Source organism: Lepisosteus platostomus, chromosome 12 (genome assembly GCF_059453375.1).
Source record: "Lepisosteus platostomus isolate fLepPlt1 chromosome 12, fLepPlt1.hap1, whole genome shotgun sequence".
NCBI classification, from domain to species: domain Eukaryota; kingdom Metazoa; phylum Chordata; class Actinopteri; order Semionotiformes; family Lepisosteidae; genus Lepisosteus; species Lepisosteus platostomus.
The window spans coordinates 45,774,352-45,790,067 of record NC_142622.1 but is presented as its reverse complement, the minus strand read 5'-3'; the positions used below and the strand labels follow the sequence as shown (position 1 = coordinate 45,790,067).

At 41.4% G+C, this 15,716-nt stretch overlaps 2 long non-coding RNA genes across 2 annotated transcripts; one reads left to right on the top strand and one right to left on the bottom strand.

Annotated features, from left to right (window-relative positions):
• Nucleotides 1-82: 82 nt before the first annotated feature.
• On the top strand, nucleotides 83-3,457 carry LOC148651657 (uncharacterized). Its single transcript, XR_015925807.1, has 2 exons — nucleotides 83-241; nucleotides 2,957-3,457. It is a non-coding gene; the product is annotated as an uncharacterized LOC148651657 (long non-coding RNA).
• A 1,088-nt stretch (nucleotides 3,458-4,545) lies between these two features.
• On the bottom strand, nucleotides 4,546-9,987 carry LOC148651656 (uncharacterized). The gene is made up of 5 exons (XR_015925810.1): nucleotides 8,483-9,987; nucleotides 7,124-7,227; nucleotides 6,763-6,830; nucleotides 5,541-5,642; nucleotides 4,546-4,645 (listed from the first exon to the last, which is right to left on the bottom strand). It is a non-coding gene; the product is annotated as an uncharacterized LOC148651656 (long non-coding RNA).
• Between the last annotated feature and the right edge of the window lie 5,729 nt (nucleotides 9,988-15,716).

The window sequence follows — 15,716 nt, the reverse complement described above, 5'->3', positions numbered from 1 at the left end:
TTCCGTAGCCGGCAGTCCGGATCCAGTGGAAGGCTGATCCACTCCGGGTTTTCCGTAGCCGGCAGTCCGGGTCCGGTGGAAGGCCGATCCACTCCGGGTTTTCCGTAGCCGGAAGTCCGGGTCCGGTGGAAAGGCTGATCCACTCCGGGTTTTCCTTAGCCGGAAGTCCGGATCCTTTACGATGCACGCAAGACTACGTTACAGATCACCGGAGTACATTATACAGGCAAATAAAGATAAGGTATGCACAGCTTTCATGTTGTGATACTTAGACATGGTTTGGAGACGTTCCCTCGTGTGTATTTTGAATTATTCAAATGCGTGTCGCTTTAATTTGGAAGCGCATCATTTCAGTGCATGAGTTTACCTGTTATGTTGGGCGAGATTTCACACGGATAATCAAACAAGAACGAGTTTGCCCTGGAATCCATTCCACTGCCCAACCTGAAAGTCAGAGCATGAGAACGGACGGATTGTATGGCGATTGTGGTGTTGCTCGACCACATCAAGTAGGCGAGAAGTAAAATCTGCTACTACGACATACGGTCTAATTATTCAATTTTCGATTATTTCTCATCTTTAGGCTATTTATACATCTAATAACGAGCAAGTATAATGATTAAGCCAATGATACATTATATTTTAGATTCGGTTCAGCAGTATTGAGCAGTAAAATAACATCAATTTGTCTACAGGAAATGTCAGAATTAGAAGCCTTCTTTACACCATTTTGCCGATCTGTTCAGAGTGTTTTAACAACAGAACAAAACAAAAACAAACGTAAGGTTTCTGGGCTGCTTTGAGAAAGACAATTATCATCTATATTACTTTTAAATCTATGCACACTGTGTATCTTTACCGGGTCGATTCAGTGTACAATTTTGTACTGACGCCTTAACCTTATTATTCATACAAAATCTGTTTGACAATAGTCATGTTTGATTCCACTCACTTTCCCCAAAGAGGTGCTCCAAAATAGTTTGACAAGATATTGTGAGATTGCGAGAAGGATCTGAAGTATTTATTAGTACAAGTATAACTAAATTGTTTTCCTTGTAGTCTAATAAAGGTTGTAAATTCTTCCATAGTTTCTGATGGTATACTGTTAGTTTCTTAAAAGCATCAATACCTCTCTAGGAGTAGCTCTGGTTACGACGGATTGTTATCAGACTTATCACAAACATTATATCTATTCATAAAATCTGCTTGATTCTACATTTCATCATCCACACCAGTTAATTTGTTGACCCCGCTTATACTATTTTAAACCCAGTTTTCAAAGCACAGGTTTATTTTTTCTCTGTATTCTAGATGATGTATCTATGGGAGGTATGTTTATCTATAAGAGACCACGTGAGGAGAACTTCTTCATGGAAGCTGGCAAGTTTCAGGGGGGTTTCCAGCATCCAAATGACATTCAAGTAAAAAGTCTATACCCGCTAGTTCCTGAATGATTAAATTAGGGAAACATACACCACCTACTTTGCTTAATTTTGTAAATAATACTCTGTCGGTATCGGTATTAGATGCTCTAAACCCTGTAGCATTTAGGCCTCCTTCTGCCCGTGTTTGACAAATAACAACCATGAATAACGTTTTTTTTTTATTTTACTAAGGTAGAGAACATCAAATCACAAATCACAAAATCACCTTTTTGAAAATCTTAATACCAAGATATTTAATCACATCTTTTACATGTATATTACGTACAGAGCAGACACTTTCCAACAGCCACCAGTTCACTTTTCTGATATGTAAAGAAAGACCAGATACAGAGGAAATGACTTGTAAACGCATTTAATTGCTTTGTCCACCTCTGTGTGCTTTCTCAGAGAGAGAGTTGTATCCTCAGCCAATTGGGAACACCTGTCATCTCTTTATCCTGTACTTGAATACCCTGAAACTATTTGTTATAGGGGTGTAAGCAGTGGGAAGAGGAGTGGGCTCGTGTCGAATTGCCTTACCCGTTCCCAATCTGCAGGAGGTCCCACGACGGCAGGTAGCTGCTCCAGTCGCTGGAGCTAAGTTCGCTGTCGAGGGAGGACGAGGGCTCTGGCTCGGGGGAATCACGGCTCCACAGCTCCTACCTGTTGCAGAGTGTTTCTGCCCTCCCGATGGCCTCTGTGTTTTAGAAGGATCTGTCTCTTTTCGCTTGCTTACACCACAGGTTTCATCGACGATAGTGTGCATCCTGAAGCAGTGAGTTATCGGTCTTATTTCTACTGAGAAACAGTTCAAGCACTCACAAAACAATAACCAGGAGACGGTGTATGAAAAAGAATTGTAAGACTTGCAGAGTAGATTTGAATAGACAGTGGACGTCACACTGCGTGCTTGAATATCAGAGATTCAATTCATTCTTTCCTGTAGGTTAACTTCCTGTTTGACATTGTTACGCTGTCACTTCTTCAGAAACTCATAACTCGCCGTGTTCAATTTTGTGTTGAGTTACAGGAACCTCAGCATCAGATGAAATCCTCTTCAGCGCCCCCGGGAGACTGGGGGACTTGCCAGATTTTCAGCTTTATCACTGGGTCCTTCGGCTCAGGGCTGTTGAGCAAAGTGCTCCCCTCTGCTGGAGAGCCACAGGGGCACTACAGAGCGGCCTCGTGTTCCCTGCTCCTGCCCGTGCCTGTGGACGGCCAGTGTGACCGCGCGCGAGACAAAGTAGTGCATTCGTGGTGTAAATACAGAATGTTCACTAGCTGACTGAGGAAAGTTACAGAGACGGGAGTATACGTTCTGAAATAATGTGAACCACTGTTACTACACACAGACAGACTACTTAAAAATCATGTGGCTTTTTAAGGTCATTTTGTCTGCCTAAAGTACGTTAGATTTGTCACAGCAAAGAGTTTGAATACTTACAGAATGCAGCAGCTAGAATTGTTACTTGGAGCAGAAAGAATGACCACATAACCCCCATACTTCTCTCTCTTCATTGGCTTCCTCTCAGGTACAGGGCGGACTTCAAACTCCTTCTACTTACTTACAAGGCTCTCAGAGGTCAGGCACCTGTCCTGCCTCGCAGGGATGCTGCAGAGGAGAAATACTGTCTGTCATGGGCTGGGCACCATGTGAGTTGAATGCTGCATCAGTGCCATGGATCCAAGAGGGGCATCATGGATACAGCTGTCGTTTAGGAGGATTCTGCTGGTCTGCAGAGACCTGCATGGGGTACTGACATACAGACGACGTGATGGATGGATTAATACCCGCATTCATTTCTTTCTTTTTTTTTAATGATATAATGTTAGCATGCCCAAAGGGGTTGGGCAGCCAGTTGACCTTGGACCCCTAGAGGATTTTATTCTCCTTACCGAGGAGTCTTTGGTTCCTTTCCTCCATTGTCTTCAGTTCTGTATTCACAAAATGTATATTTACCTGCATTGTTAAGCGCCTTGGGGCAACCTTGTTGTGAAAGGCGCTATATGAAAATAAATTGAATTGAATGGAATGACAGAGTCACGGCTTTTCCAGTTTCCTCTCCTATTATCTTCTTTATCTGCACTCTAAAACACAGTGAAACCTTGAACCTTTCAACTGGACCACTGCCGTTCTACATCACAGTGACTTTAACTAGGACGGAGACTTGAATGGGATGAAAAAGGAAAAGGCATTATTTGCAGGAAGAAATTAAACTGTTCCACCTGATCACTTGCTAAACAAAGTGATTCACTGGAGTGGAGGCGGTGAAAGCTTTGTGAATCAACTTACAAAAGGAAACATGTAAGAAACGTAGCTCCCATATTTAACCCTTGAAAAATCTGAGTGTCATGTGGAGGTGAAAGTATTGTTCAATTATTCTAATAAAGCTCACTCAACTAAGACCCAGAAAAGTACCAGAGTATTCTCACCTAAGAGGAAATACTAACAAGTAGGATGTTAAAATGAAAAGCATTAAAAACTGAATGATCTTCAGTAGCTGAAATGATTATTGAGCTCTGGGTCACAGTGCTCCTGAAAAAAAATCAAATTTCAGCAGACACCCAAGGTGAGCACCATGCTGAGCCAGTGTATAAGTGTATGAATCACAGTTTCAAGGAGCTTTTTTCAGTTTCGTTCCACTGATCGGCCAACACGGGGGGGAACTTCAGTCTTACTCGCCCTATTGCATTAAGAAACTGTACAACATTCTCCAATAAGAACTTGCGACCTCACCTAACGAAAAGCAATTTGCGTAGCAGGGAAAGACTGGACTCCCACTGGGGATTTTTGTTTTTCATCCCGATGGTGATGTGCACTATATAGAACGTTGCTGGACCCATGTGCAATTGGTGTCATTTCTAATCTAGAGGTCAAAGCTGTGAAACTTTCAAAGAGATGGAAGATCTCTTGCGAGACACCAATTCACAGAAGGGGCTAATGAGATCTTTGCTTGAAGTCTCATTGTGCTGCACTGTTTCATTTTTCAGTGGGCACGACTCACAGGCATCTAAAATCATCTCAGTGACGGACTAAACAGGCCTCTCGCAAAGACTCGGGAACGGACACAGACCTTATCATCTCTGCTCCTCGGGAAGCGTGCAGAGATCACATTAGATGTGTTGCTCAAGCTCTTTATTGCCAGGTACAGTAAACCCAGCAGTGTGGTCAGTGCGGGATGTGTTCTGTCCTGACGGCAGGGTCAGCAGCCAGAGGAGACCTGAAACACAAGACGGAGAGGTAAGACATTGATTCCGACAGAGAGAGCTTTCACACCGGGTTACTGACAAGAGGAGCAATAAGAGAAGAGTTGTAAAGACACGCCGAAGAGAATATTCTCATCTAAGAGGAAATATTAACAAGTAGGATGTTAAAATGAAAAGCATTAAAAACTGCATGATCTTCAGTAGTGAAATGATTACTGAGCTCTGGGTCACGGACAGCAGGGGAGTGAATGAGTTGTTTATTTTGTTTCCTGTGAATTATGTAGAATTCACAACGTGTTCCATTTGTACAGGAAAACCATTGAGAGCAGATTCACTTCTTCTGCACCAGAATGAATGATTTCCATCTTCACTCTAGGGTACTGTACTTTACAGCACTGTATTGTATTCTGCATATATGTCTGTTATGTATACATTTTCTTTCTCACTTTGTCTCTCTGTCCATTTGTATCAGTTTGTTGGAGAGCACCATCACACCAGCATCAAAACATTTATTCTACTGCCTTATTAAGCAAATGTCTCTCCTAAATTATTTTTATATATAAAACATTTTTTGACATGATATACACAAATGGCTAGTTATACTTTCTGATTATATTTCCATCTTAGAAATGAAGCATTTCTCTCCTGCAGTTTGAGGTTGTTAAATAGAAAACTGGATCACTCCAGGGCCGAATCTTCTCCCTCTCTTACACTCTCTTACATTCGTTCACGAATGATCACAAGAGCAAACACACAGACTGGCTTCTCACAAAGTGCGTCGATGACACAGTCCCGGTCAGCTTACTAAAGGACCCAGAAAATCACCACGGGCCAGTCTGAACAGTTTCACGGAATAGTCTGTTGACTTCTCTTTGATGTTTCATGTTACAAGAGCAAAACAATACTCACTGATTTGAGGATAATTGCGCCATCCCTCCAGCCTACTGAAATGAACCGTCAGACTGCAGAAGCTGTCAGTGACTACAGGTCCTTGGGACTGGTCAGAGAAACCTGAGATGAGACAAACGTTGTGAGACCATTTATAAGCTTGTGACCTCAAATTAAACGGAAGTCAGACATTTTCAAAGGGGGCAACACTGCGGCACAGTGGTTAGCATCGCTGCCTCATAGCACCGGGGCCCTGGGTTTGATTCCAGGGGTGCTGTCTGTGTGGAGTCTGCATGTTTGTTCGCGCTGCAGGGGACACCTCACCCCCACAGACACAAACTCAGACCACAGCCCATTTTTCCACAACACAATCAACCCGCCAGTATCAGTTTGTGTTCAGTGCTGGGGAGGTGCCTTGTCCTTGCAGAACAAAAACAAGGTGATCAGGACTGACGGCAAGATTCAGGTATTCAAGTACCCAGTAAATCCAGGGCTCAAATGGGGGAACTGTTTCATGAGCTACACAACATCCTCACACACGATGACAGAGCCTTGGAAAGCCGTGTGGAGAGTGAGGTGCTCGTACCCAGCCGGAGTTAAAAGAGCACGCATTGAGCAGAGCAACTGAGCAAAATCACACTATCGATCTACCCAACCCAGAAAAGCACACATCTCTGTGATACAACGGCTAAGGCAACATGTGAGTAAAGGATTTTGAATCAGCAATTGTGCTGATGAGCCAGTCAGCAATTTTTCAGAAACAGCAAACATGTCGTCAGCCTCCAGGAGCTGCAGAAGATTGTGAGATATAAAGGAGTGAAACCAGGGCAGGAGAAACTGATTCCTCGTGTAGGAAGCTGAGGAAAAAGATGCACACCCTGCAGACTGAAAGGAAGACAGCACAAACTATCGGTAATGTCAGCCTAGAAGAAAGTGTAGTGCAGTGTGTTGCAACTAAGTTTTTGTTCAATATTTGTTTTGTCTGAAAGAGACTATTTTGATCAGATACATGCAATACTATTTCTTTCTCATTCTCTGTCTTTTTATGTCTTATTTGGATCACACCATAAAGTTCATAACCCAGCCAGTTGCTTTGGCTCTGAAAGCATCCCTCAGCAGGGACAGCCCTGATCCCCAAACACAGGGCTGCCCTTCCCACTGCCCGTCTGCTCTCTGCCCAGTGGAAGTAGCGTTTCTGCCCCGCAGCTGTGTGAGAGAAGATGACCTGAGAGCACTAACCCACCTCTGGAGAGGGAAGAGTCTCAGCTGGAAGGGAGGAGGAGCTGCCGGGCTGCCGCAGACAAGGCGGTGCTGAAATGATAGAGAAATCTTTTAGAATCAAACGTCACCTGGCTCAGTGTTTAAGCTGTAGTACATGATCACATTATATTATTAAAACATGCAGACTGCCATTTCCATTCTGTACAAACAAAGGATTTTCCATTGTAGAAAACAGCACTGCAAATCCAAAGCGGAGTGCACTGGGACTGCAGTCCAGAGAAACCCATCATGTTACAAGAACTGGAGGCCATTTCACACCAAAACTGTACAATAGGATTCTTTCTGCACACCCAGTACTGGGGGCTGTGTCAGAGGCTCCTCACCGTTCTGTGATGATTTTAGACGTCGAATCGGGCAGGAGGCAGGCGCTCTTCGGGAGCTCTCGTCCCGTGCTATAACTCGGACCACGCGATGGCACAATTGCTTCCTACATCGAAACAGAAACTTCAAACAACAAACCCCAACAAGAAATCTGTGCACACTTGGACTCCTGCTGCAGCTGAGGAGCTGTCACGCACACACCTCCTGTGTGGGTAGTGTTGGCCGTAGGACGTGTTGTTCACAGAGAGAAAAAATACACCATAGCAAGTCAGCACTCAAACAAACCAAAAGGCCGGTTTTATTGAAGTTGACGCAGCTGGCCACACAAACACTCACTGCGTCTCTTCACCAGGTATCCACACAGACAGCACCCCAGGAAAGCAGACCCATGAGAACAGGGGCAGAGCATGCAGACTCCACACAGACAGCACCCCAGGAACAGGACCCATGACAACAGGGGAAGAGCATGCAGACTCCACACAGACAGCAGCCCAGGAACTAAATCCAGGCTCCCAGCGCTGCCACCCACTGCGCCGCCGTCTCTCACCTCCACTTGCAGATCATGACGCGACCGGAGACCGGAGACTCCTCACTCCTGCAGTAACACACCCCAGCAGGAGGAGGCGCCGACGGACTCGCTCATGGTGCAGTGAGCCCAGCGGTGTGAGGCTGGTGTCCAGCGCTGATGTGTCCCTGATAGTCCTGTCCCACAGACTGCGAGTCACCGTTTCTTCCACAAAATACTCCAGCCAGCGCTTTTTAGACTCAAGTTTCTTAAATTTCTGTTTTTCTCGCAGATTAGATTCAAAAGCCGCCTGTTGACCTGCTGGAGGTCAGACCCGCTCCGGCAAACAACTACTGCAGCTCCGTTGCCCCGGCAACCACGTTTTATTTAACAAAGTAAAATAAACACAGGAGAAAAGTTTGCAAACAAGACAAGAGAGCTCAGAAACCCACAGACACGACGGCAGTGGGTTCTGTTTCTGTGTCGAGTTGATAAACCAGGCACGACGAGCGCTGCAAACACACTAGAGTGCACATAACAGAATCAGGGGTACACAAGACTCCTGCTTTTTACACAAACAGGTTCAACAGGTCAATCAAGAGCAGGTCGGCTGTCATGATGTCTCATTTACAAAGAGTCTGAAGATTTGCTCGTCTCTTCCCAGAGCAGCTTCACTCCGGAGAGCAAGAAACAGCTCCTGCCGAGTCCGTCTTGTAAGACAGACATAGAAATCCGCGACACGACAAATACGCTGAAATTGTATAATTAATTTAAATTCTATTAAAAATGTGAGAAATAATAAAGCACGGAAAACATATGATATATGTAAAAAATACAAGTTAATCATATAACTTACCTATTACCTCTGGCGGTTAATTGTTTATTTTTCTGTTTGTGTTTGTTTACTTATACCTAATTTGATCCTCTGATTGAATTTGTATTTGTAAATTATTTACAAGTTTTTTTTTAAAAAAATTCTGATGCTCAATCAAATCTGCGGAACGCGTGGGCTGCGCACGTGTTCTGTAGTGCGCTATAGAGCACTAGAGAGACTACATTTCCCACAAGCCCTGTGGGCGACTTCCTTTTGACGTAATCGATTCGCGTCTTTTTTCTTTTTAATTATAACAACAATACATGCCATAAAAACAAGAATACATATAACATAGAGTATAGTCAGGGGTACATACAATAATACATGTACATGTTATGCAAAAAGATTAAACAAGTAATCTTGTTTAATAGTAAACAAAAGCAGATAAGGTCCGTACATGTTTCAAATTGTCTGTACAAACGCATTTACATCCGTTTTAAAGTGTTCAAACATGGGTCTCCTCTCACAGCATTTCGTTAATTATTATATCGTGGAAGTATCATATTTTTTTTAAATACAAACGATATTTTCATATTACTTTTAATGGGTTTAAATGTAGCATGATTTTACTTCTTTAAAAGTAATGTCAATATTAGTTTCCTTCTTTACATTAGCTTTCAGAGTTGCTGTCACAAAAGTCACAGTTACCATCTGTTTTGATTTTCAATCTCTGCACAACGAGGATCTGTAAGGAGGCGCTTTAAGATTCGCCGCCATAGACTCGTGTATCTCTGTCGCCGCCCAGTGGACATTTCTCAGAAGTGCAGTTCTTTTTAACTCATGTAGCAATAAAAATAAATACGACACAAAACAAGAGTATATATAGCAAATCAATAATGTCATCAGGGGTACATAGTATAATATATTTACACTTCTGAAAAAAAAATTCAATATCTGCACAACAAGTCTTCGACAGCGCTTTGAGACTCACCGCCATAGACTCGTGTATCTCTGTTGCCGCCCAGTGGACATTTCTCGGAAGTGTCACCGCCCGCCGTAATTAGGTAAAGTTCCGGAATTGAAATTGTGATTGGACGAAAGCGTTATCTGCCCCGCCTCCTGCCGAAATCTCAGAGCTGATTGGTTCTGAGCCAAGTCACTCAACTTGAGGGCGGTAATTCCGTGGAAGAACAGGGAAGTCCGTGGTGATTGGCTAGGAGCGGTGTCACTCACAAAAACTAAAAGGAAATCCCGCCTTTTCCAGCCAACGGCGGTGATTGGACAAGCCCTGCGCCGCTCATTTGACGTCACTTAACTGCGACGAAACCGGATCTGATGCGTGTTTAGCGCGACAGCCGGTCCGTCGCCCGAGGTCGGTGTGTAGCCGCGGCCCAGGATGCTGTGGTTCCGCTCTCTGCTTGTTAAGCACTGCGGACTCCTGGAAAACCGTATTGCAGGGCAGAGAGTTATTGAAATCCAGACGTCGCTGGAGAGTTTGTTTACTGACGAGTCACCTCACGTTGCTGATTAATTCGACCTCCTTGTGTTTTCTCTGCTTTAACAAATAGTAAAAATGCTATTCAATGCACACAAGACTAAGGTTGCTGCTGGAAGAGGTGTTAGTGGGGCCAGCAGGGGGTGCTCACCCTGTGGTCCATTTTGGTCCTAATTTTTTTTTTAATTTTTTTTTTTTATTTATGCTTAACAAAACAACAAACATAACAATACAAACAAGAGTACATATAACAATTCCAAACACAAATATCATCAGGGGTACATACTACTACATCAATTCAAGTTATGAAAAAAGATTAAACAAATTAAGTAAAAATAATGTCCGCACCGCTTTCATATTTTTGCATTTTGAAATAGTCTGCAAATACCCCTTTACTTCCATTTTAAAATGCTCAAACACAGGGTACCTCCCAGACCACTTCATTTTATGTATGTGATAACGTGCCAATATAATAATTAAATTTATTACAAAAGAAAAATTTATATTGTTTTCACTGGGGCTGAAACTTAACATAATATCTTTTTCAACAAAACAAATATCAATATTTGTCTCTTCTTTTATATAATTCTGCAGCTTAGTCCAGAACATTTTTACCCTGGGACATAACCAAAACAAATGCTGAATAGTTTCAGGGCTATTGTCACAAAAAACACATTTGTCATCTATATTAATTTTAAATCGTTGGGTAACAAGAGTTTTAACTGGGTAAATTCGATGAATTATTTTGTATGAAACCTCCTTAATTTTATTGGTTATACAATATTTATTGGGCATCATCCAAATTTTTCTCCAATCAATACGCTTTCCAAATGCGGAATTCCAATATATTGTAGTCGCAAGTAAATTATCATTTTTTAACAGGGATCTCAAAAATTTGTTATTACATCCACAACTCACAAAATCCTTGCCTTGTAGTTTAATATGAGCTGTAAATTCTTCCAATGTTTCTAAAGGGCTACTGTTACAACTCCTTAAAAGAGTTAATATTTCCCCAGGAATCGCATTAATTACAGCAAAATACTGATCCAAAGTAATAGAAATATTGTATCTATTAATAAACTCGGTGTAACTATATATTTCATCATCAGCCTTGATTAACTGTTTAATCCAAATTATATCACTCTTTACCCAGTTTTCAAAAAATAAGGTTTTATTTCTTATTTTTATGTATTTGTTGTTCCAGATAGTAAATCTATGTGGGGAAAAGTTATGTTTATACATAAGTGACCACGTCAGAAGTACTTGTTTATGAAAACTGGCAAGTTTCAAGGGTATTTTTCCAATGTCAAAGTTACATTTTAGTAAAAACTCTAGACCCCCTACTTCTTGAAATATCATATTGGGGATTATATGCCATACACTTTGCTTATTTTTTAAATAGTTTTGTATCCATTTAATCTTAAAAATAGCGTTAGATGTCCTAAAGTCTAAAGCATTTAAGCCCCCTTCTGCCTGTGGACGACAAATAATTTCTCTTTTGAGATAATGGGGTTTATTCCTCCAGATAAATTTGAAAAGTTTGGAGTCAATTTTCCTAATAGTTTCAGGTGGTACATCCAGAACCAGTGAAGCATAAACTAATCTAGATAAACCCTCAGATTTAGACAAAAGTATTCGACCATTTAAAGAAAGGTCTCTTAACAACCATAAGTCAAGTTTTTTTTCAAATGAATGCATAATTGGAGAAAAGTTTAGATCATTTCTAATTTTTGGATTTTTGGAAATCTTAATACCTAGATATTTAACTACATCTTTTACATGAATATTACATATGGATGCAACATCACAGTTCCCAAGAGCCATCAGTTCACATTTTTTTAAATTAAGAGAAAGACCAGAAACAGAGGAAAAAACATTTATACAGTTAATTGCCTTCTCAATCTCTGCATGGTTTCTTAAAAATAGCGTTGTGTCATCAGCTAATTGGGAACACTTAATCTCTCTATCCTGTATTTGAATACCCTGAAACACATCTTTTTTTATATGAATAGCCATAACTTGTGTAACCAGCAGGAATAAGAATGGGCTTATGGGACATCCTTGTCGAATTCCCCTACCAATTCTAAATCTATGAGAAGTTCCATGAGCCAATTTAACAGAGCTGTTACCTTGATTGTACAAAGTTTTAATTACCTTTTGAAAATACTCACCAAAGCCAAAAAAATTGAGAGTTTCAAAAATAAAAGAATGTTCAATTGTGTCAAAAGCCTTATAAAAGTCCACAAATAGAATAAAGCTATCCTGACCAATAAGTTCACCATAGTCCACAAGGTCCAACACCAAACGAATATTATTACATATATGTCTTCCTTTCATGAAACCTGATTGTGACTCATCAATAATTGAGTCAAGACCTGTTTTCAGTCTCTCTGCAAAAATAGAAGCAAGAATCTTTCCATCATTATTAATCAAAGTGATAGGCCGCCAATTATCTATCAACAAATGATCTTTATCTGGTTTTGGAATTATGGTTATTAAGCCCTGAGTCATCGAGGTTGGTAAAACTCCCTTTTCAATTGACTCCTTAAACACCAGAAGAAGAAATTCAGCCAAATCATCTCGAAAGGTTTTATAAAATTCAGTGGTAAGGCCATCATTACCAGGAGATTTGTTAACCTTGAGCTTATTAATAACTTTCTTAATTTCAGAGATGGATATCTCTCTGTCACAGATGGCTTTAAACCCTTCATCTATAGTTTTAAAGTCTTCTTTTAATGAGTTCAGAAAATCACACATTTTATCTGTAGAACATGCCTTACTAGTATATAACTTACCATAAAAATCTGATACATATCTTGAAATTTCTACAGGATTTTGGGTTTCATAGCCATCTATGTTAAGTTTATTAAGAGATGTATAATCTCCATTCTTTTTTTCCAAATTATAGAAGTATTTTGAGTTTTTTTCGCCTTCCTCCAACCATCGTCTCCTGGATCTAACAAAAGCTCCTTTTGCTTTTTCCATGTATAGTTCGTCCAGTTCAGCTTGCAGTCCAATTAATTTACAAGCATCTGTTTGATTAGTATTGCTATCATCAGTAAGATCACAAATTGCCTTAATAACTTCCTCTTCCTTTATTTTATTAGAACGTGCAGCTTCTTTACTTCTTTTCATAGCAATTAATCTTATCTTATACTTCATAAATTCCCAGTATTGGCTATATGAATTTGTTAATTGAGCTCGCCTCCAATATGTTTGTATAATTTCCTTAATTTCCATTTTAAAGCTGTCATTTTCCAAAATCCTATTATTGAGTTTCCAATAAGTCTTAGGGCCTTTAGTATCCTCATAGTTACTCAAGTTAATAGAAAGATAAATTGCTTTATGGTCAGATAGTACTGATGGTTCAATAGAAACCTTGTTAATCTGTCCTTCTAATGCATTTGAACTTAACCAAAAATCTATTCTTGATTGTTTAGATCTGTCCTTGTTACACCACGTGAACTCCTTTAGTCCTGGATGTCTACATCTCCATATATCACTAATTCCTAAGCCTTGACATAATCTGTGCAGCTCCATATCAGGAGGGGGAGACTTAACAGGTGCAGGGTATCTATCCAACTTGACGTCAAAGACTGTGTTAAAATCACCCCCTAAAATAATTTCAATATCCTGGAACTTGTCCTTCATCTTATTCACTTCTTCTTCAACTTCAAGAAACAAGTCTCTGCTATATTGTTTATTATTAAAAGCATATATATTCCCCAGCAAAAACATTTTCCCATTAAGAGCCACTACAAGAATTATCCATCTGCCCAAATGATGAACTCTACTACTAATAATTTTACCTTTAAATGTACCCTTTAATATTGCAACCCCCGCTGAGTGATTACTACCAAATGACAACCAGACATCACTCCCCCACTGACTCTTCCAAACATTCACATCCGAAGAACAAGCGTGCGTCTCTTGTAAAAAATAGAAATCTGCTTTAAACCTCTTGCAGTACAAAAAAATAGCCTTTCGTTTTGTCAAATCACGAATACCCCTGACATTAATAGAACACAGCGATAACGACATATATAATCTTTAACAAGAAAAAAACTTTTTGAATGAAAAATTGAGATATATGTAACTCGAGGGGTCCTAATTCCCTATAAAATACAAATAGCACAGGAGAGAAAAAAAAAACAAGTATACTTGTAAGAACTATGCCGATAATAAAACATATATATATATAAATGTTATAATTCAACAATCATATAAATAAAATTTAAACTATTTATAAAAGATCGTTAGAACGTCAGAGTAAGTCCCATGTAAACAGTCTTTTCTTTATTCCAGTTTTATTCCGGCTTCACTTCCACACCATCAATGAAAGCCTTTCCACCCACGAAGTAGGCTCTGCGCCCTCTCTCCCTGGCGTCTCTCACCCGGGGCCACAGCTGTCTGCGCGCCGCCGCGTCCAGCGCGCTCAGGTCCTCCGCGAACCGCAGCCGCTCCGACAGGAGAAACTCGCAGGTCTTCGCTCGCCTCCACAGCACATCGCGCGTAGATCTGCTGATGAACTGAATAATCGTGGTTCTCGGGTTTTTGCCCTGCTCCTTCCGCCCCAGCCTGTGGACAATGTCTACCTCTGTCTTAAATCGCTCCTTGAGCTCAGGAACCACAGCCCCGCAGATATTGATCACTGTGTCTTTAATGTCCTCCTCTGACTCCTCGGGAATGCCGTGTAGCCTCAGGTTCCATCTCCGGCGATACCTCTCCGCCTCGTTCAGCTTCTGCTCCAGCTCAGTTATTTTGTGTTCATTCGTTTTAACAACTTCCTTCACTGCTTTCATATCTGATCTTAAGTCTCTCACCTCCTCCAACGCGAAGTCCACTGACTTTTGTAAGGCACCGATTGTCACCGTGTTCTTTCGAATCAATGCCTCCAGATGATCTGCTCTCTCGTTAATCTTCCTGGAGAGAAGCACCACGATGTTATTCTGCATTTCCAGCAGAGACGGCTCGTCTTTCATCCTCTTCATGAGGGGCTTTTCCGGAGTGTAGGGCTCAATGTCGCAGTCGGAGTCGAGCAGCAGCTCCAGCTGTGGCTCTCCGGAGCTCCTCTCGCTGTCGAGGGCGTACGAGTGCTCGGCCTCGGGGGGCGCTCCGCCGCTCGCCCCTGCTGCAGGGCGCACCTGCCCTCCTGAAGGCCGCGACATTTTCGAAACCTCCTTCTCCTTTCGCTTCTTTCCACCAGTGCTTTTTTCAGAGATCGAATCCATCCTAATATAACGGTTTTTTTTTTTCAGTAGTTCAATTCAGAGGAAGGAAAAAATCGTATCCAAGTTTTAACTTTTTTTTTTGGTTAGAAATAAATTTAAAACTCTCCAAAAATTGACAAAGTTAGACAAAAATCATAGACATTCAAATCAAAGCAAATTTTCTCCTTTCACCAACAGTTTAAGGGAAAAAGGACCCCAATTTTTTAGCGCTTAACAAAACACGTGCGAACTGGTCGCCATCTTGCCGACCTCCCCCATGTGGGTCCTAATGCCCCAGTATAGTGATGGGGACACTATACTGTAAACAGGCGCTGTCCTTCGGATGAGACGTAAAACCGAGGTCCTGACTCTCTGTGGTCATTAAAAATCCCAGGGCGCTTCTCGAAAAGAGTAGGGGTGTAACCCCGGTGTCCTGGCCAAATTTCCAATTGGCCCTTACCAATCATGGCCTCCTAATACTCCCCCTCTATGAATTGGCTACATTACTCTGCTCTCCTCCCCACTGATAGCTGATGTGTGGAGAGCGTTCTGGCGCACTATGGCTGCCGTC